Source organism: Chelonoidis abingdonii, chromosome 17 (assembly GCF_003597395.2).
Source record: "Chelonoidis abingdonii isolate Lonesome George chromosome 17, CheloAbing_2.0, whole genome shotgun sequence".
NCBI lineage: Eukaryota > Metazoa > Chordata > Testudines > Testudinidae > Chelonoidis > Chelonoidis abingdonii.
The window spans coordinates 30,160,596-30,165,856 of record NC_133785.1 but is presented as its reverse complement, the minus strand read 5'-3'; positions in this window follow the sequence as shown (position 1 = coordinate 30,165,856).

The window sequence follows — 5,261 nt, the reverse complement described above, 5'->3', positions numbered from 1 at the left end:
TTTGGGGGAAGGGGAAATAGTGACATGGCTTGGTGGGTCAGATTTTGAGGAGTTACTGTTTACAGCAGGGGTGGGCAAACTTTTGGGCTGAGGGCCACAGGTGGGTGGGGAAATTGTATGTAGGGCTGGGGTTGGGTGCAGGAGGGAGTGAGGTGTGTGTGGGGGGCGTGGAGGGAGTGCGGTGTGCAGGAGGGGGCTCAGGGCAAGGGATTGGGGCAGAGGAATGGTGTGGAGTGTATGAGGGGGCTTGGAAGGGGGTTGGGGTGCAGGAGGGGGCTCAGGGTAGGGGCTGGGGTGCAGGATGTACAAGGGGGCTCAGGGCAGGTGTGCAGGAGGGGTATGGACTGCAGGGGGGGTGGGGCTCAGGGCAGCTGATCCTGACCTGGTGCCTCAATTAAAATTAGCCATCTCAGCTGTGAAAGGGAGACTACAGAGACGGGGGAGATTGCAGTGGGAGGAGCGGGGGAAAGTTCCTCTCTCTGGGAAGGGCCTGGTGAAGGCAGGCTGGAGAAGACTACAGGGAGCAGATTAGGCCTGGAGAGAAACCTGCAAGAAGCTGCCAGAGTCCCAAAGGAGGGGAGGCTAGGAAGAAGGGCCTCCAGGGAAAAAGCCTGGGGAGACAGTGCTCAGTCCAAGAATAAATGAAGGAAATCTGCAGTCCCCAGGAGAAGGGGTGAAGTGCAGGGAACTTTAGCATAGCCGGAGAGGGGCAAAGGATCTTCTGTTTCGAAGGGGGTTGTCCTGAAAGGTGACTCAGCTGGAGGGTTGGAGACAGGCCATCTCTACACCGAAGAAGTGGTCAGCAGGAGGTGCCAGAGGTGAAGACCTCTGCAGTGTCATGCTGTGAAGAGGGGATGCTACAGCAGAGTGTGTATATATTCCTCCTCCCTTAAAGTCATCCCTGTTAATGTTGTTTTGTTGTTACATTGCTGATCGATTAGAGAACAGGCTTGTTTAAAGTTGCACAAGGCTCCCTTATAATGTCATTTGGCAGCTGCCTGCTTTGTTCACTGCTTGCAGGAAGAGCAGCCCATTGGAGCAAGCTGATGGGGGCTTGGAACCAGGGTGGGCCAGCTTTTTCCCCCTCCTCCCCCATTAGCTATGGGCAGGCTATCAATTGCTGGCAGTTCAGCTGTGTCCCCTTTCCCCCCACTGCTGTGTGCTGCTCTGCCTTGGAGCTGCTCCTGGGAGCCTCCAGCTTGCTGTGCTGGGGGTGGGAGGGAAGGGTGATGTCAGGGTGTCCCCCTGCTTCTGAACCCTATCTCCACAGAGCAGTGGGGGACAAACATGACAGGACTGAGAACGGAGGGAGCTTGCTGGCAGCAGCTGCTGTCTCAACTTGCTGATCTACTTAAAAAGACAGTGTACTTAGTGGGGGTCAGCGTACTTAAAGGGGCAGTGTGTGTGTGTCTGTCTGTCTCTCTTTCGCACATGCACTTTGGAAAGTAGAGGGAGTGGTGCACTCCAGTAGGATAGCATGGGTTCATCATCATGTTCAGTTTCCGCAGGGAATGTTTGCATCCAGTGCCATGCGTCTATTGTGTCTCCTCCCTCCATTTGTGTTGTCTTGTAGATTGTGAGGCTACATTAACAACAATGTGTTAACCCTTGAGGGCTCAGCCGAGTGCTAGTTTATCATTTAGCAGCAAGGCATTCCTGGGAAATATCCTACCCTCTGACTCCACCACCTCAACCAAGCTTCACAATCATCATTGCTGTGTACAGTATTAAATGGTTTGTTTAAAACTTACACACACATACAAACATGAAGAGAGTCTGTCTTTTTTGTCTGGTCAAAAATTTTTCCCTGGACTCTATCTCCCCCTATTGACATGAATTCTTTTGGAGAAATTGGATTCGCTTAATAATGTTTCGCTTAAAGTAGCATTTTTAGGAACATAACTAGAACATTGAGCGAGGAGTTGCTGTCTAGACGAGTCTGTAAAGAAACACAGAGTGTATTGTCCCTTAGCTTGCTGCTTGAAGTTCTGGCTCTTTAAAGGTCAGCATTCTGGGTAGTCCCTAGGGGAATCACATGACTGTAGGCTGGGAGAGGGAAGCAGGATAAAAGGCCAAAAGTCCGGGAAGAGGGCACTCATGAATAGCAACGTGCAGATAGGGCTCTCTAGGGACTGGGATTTGTGGAAGGACCAGCAATGGCTCCTTACAGAGAGGGAGCCAGAAAGAGAGTTTGCCAGGAATTCAACCTGAAGTAGCCCTATGAGGAGAGGTAGGAGGAGGCCCTAAGTCATTAACAATTAACGTTCTTCTGACTTAATTTTCCCATTGTTGTGGGATATGGCCCATGGGGACACTTCAGACATGGGTTCCTGGAAGGTGTAAGCTGTCACAGAGCTGGAAGATTGGGCCAAGACTTTCACAAATGGTTGCCTAAAAGTTTGGCTCCTAAATTCATTTGTATGCACTGAACTGGAGGGTCTGATTTGCAATGGTGCTGAACACCACTGAGTTCCCATTGGTTTTAGTGAGAGCTGCTAGATGCTCAGCACTTGTGAAATCAGGCTACTTAATTGGCTGTTTAAACAGGAGCCAAGCCAGCTATTCTGAACCCCTTGACTTCTATACCAGATCTGTTATAGAAATTAGGGATGATAAACACACTTTGCTCAGCTGCTCCTGCCTCTATCATAAGCAAAGGGGTTTATCTTAGAAGACGACTGCATCACTTGTTCCCTCTTATAGATCCCTAAACAAATAGCTCTTGTCTTCCTTTGGCGTTCACATCCATTCATGTGTCTTAGTCATGGCTTAGCCAAACTGCACATATTTGGCTCGATCACTTCCTCCTAACTGTGTTGATCTTTGGTGAACTCACTTCTTTATGTCAATATCTCTCTGGTAATGAGGTCCTCAGACTAAATGCAGTGATCCAGATGCAGTCTTAGTGGTTCCCCGGAGAGAGAGCCACACCCTGTGCTCTCTGTGCTCTGAGACACCTGCTCCCTAGGTAACCTCCAGCGTACTTCTGCTTGTGACTTGAGCTCCTTGTCGTTTAGGGTTAGAAATTCTTCTGAAACAATGGTGACTGAAGAAGTTCAAAACAAAACACCCCTTCCCTCAACTTGTTAGTTACTTAATCTCTAGTATTTAATGTAACAACATTCCTGCGTTTCACCTGCAGAGCTGCCCTGAGGATTCAGAGGGCCTAGGGCAAAGCAGGGGATCTGCAATTCTTGTACTCACCTGGCAGCGGTCCGGGTCTTAGGCGGCATTTCGGTGGCGGGATGGGCCCTTCAGTTGCTCCACGTCTTCGGCAGCACTGAAGGGCCCCCTGCCACTGAAGACCCAGACCGTCGCCGGGCCAGGGCTCGCGGGGCCTCTGTGGGGCCCGGAGCCTCTGTGGGGCCCAAGGCCTGGGGCAAATTGTCCCACTTGCTTCCCCCACCCCCCCGGGAGGCCCTGTTCACCTGTAACATGGTACCTACCCTTAAACTCCATATAATAGCCTAAGGAACTGATTCACCACAGTGTAATTGTGTTAATCTTGCATGTGCAATAGCCACGGTAAAATACAATAGGAGAACAGGTATATTATTCCAGTAATGGGAGGTGTGTACGTCTTTTGGTGCAAGCACATGCATTTGCTTCTTGGGTAAAGGCATGATGGACAGGAGCTACAACAGGGACAGCAGTGCTGTGTGAAAGTCAAAGAGCTCAGGCAAGCCTACTAGAAGACAAAGGAAGCAAATGGTTGTTCTGGGTCAGAGCCCCAGACATGCCACTTCTATGATCAGTTGCATGGCATTCTAGTGGGGGACCCTACCACTACCCCATCACTGTCCGTGGACACCTTCAAGGGGGGAGCCTCACACAATATGGAGGAGGATTTTGTGGAGGAGGAGGAGGAGAATGTGCAGCAGGAAAATGATGAATCTGTTCTCCCTGGCAGCCAGGACCTTTTCATCACCCTGGAGCTAATGTCCTCCCAAGGCAGGATCCCCGACCCTGAAGGTGGAGAAGGCACCTCTGAATGCACATTTATAATTACAGTACAGGGTTTAAAAGCAATAGTATTTAATGTTTGATTTTCCCTGAAGACTTGGGATGCATTTGCGGCCAGTACAGCTACTGGAAAAGTCTGTTAACATGTCTGGGGATGGAGGGGGAATCCTTCAGGGACATCTCCATGAAGCTCTCCTGGAGGTACTCTGAAAGCCTTTGCAGAAAGTTTCTGGGGAGAGATGCCTTATTTCGTCCTTCATGGTAGAGCCCCTTACTACGCCAAGCCAGTAGCAAGTAGTCTGGAATCATTGCAGCACAAAGCATGGCAGCGGATAGTCCTGGGTTTTGGTTGCATTCGAGCAACATTTGGTCTATATCTTTCTGTGTTAGCCTCAGGAGAGTGAGGTCATTCATGGTCAGCTGGTTGAAATAGGGGAATTTTTGTAAGGCAACAGTAAAAGGACTCCGTTCATGCTGGGTTGTTTGCTCTTGGCTAAAAGAGATCATCCCTGAGAAAAGCCAAGTGGCGGGGTGAAGGGATCATCCCACATAGCCATGCGGAGGGGTGGGAGGAGGTGTGTGCTGCACATCCACCCGAAAACCACAGCCTTTCCTTTTAAATGGCAAGCCCAACTGGCATTGCTTGCTATGGAAAAGGAGGGCGCTGCAGTTTGAAAACATTGCCACATGTTATGAAGACATTAGAAGCCAAACCCACGTACACATTCGCTTACCATGGCTTCCTGGAAATCAAATTCTGTTGCCCAGCCGTGTGTGATGTGTCACCATACCAGCAGGCGCTCAATATAAAAGGCAAAATGTGACCTTGTACCTAAAGCACGTGTAGTTCACTGTGAATTGCTTGATTCACTGTGAAAGAGTCTCCCTTTTGTTCTCAGAAATGTATCATCTTAAATTTTACTCTCCCTTTTTATCCCCCCGCAGGTGCAAATGTTTCTCTGCTCCGCCTATCATCTCTGTCCCTGAGGTTATCGCAGATTAGAAGGCAAAAAAAACGCATTTGTGATGACATGTTTTCCAAGCTCATGCAGTCCTCCCACACTGATAGGGCACAGCTGAATGCATGGAGGCAGTCAGTGGCAGAAGCCAGGAAAGAATTGTAAGCATAATGAGAAGAGGCAGGATGCAATGTTGAAGAGCTAATCGGGGAGCAACGGACATTTCAGCGTGTCCGGTGGAGCTCAGGAAAGCCAACAATGAGCACAGACAGCCACTGGCATCCACTGTACAATCCGCCTGCCCTCCTCCCAAGTTCCATATCCTCCTCACCCAGATGC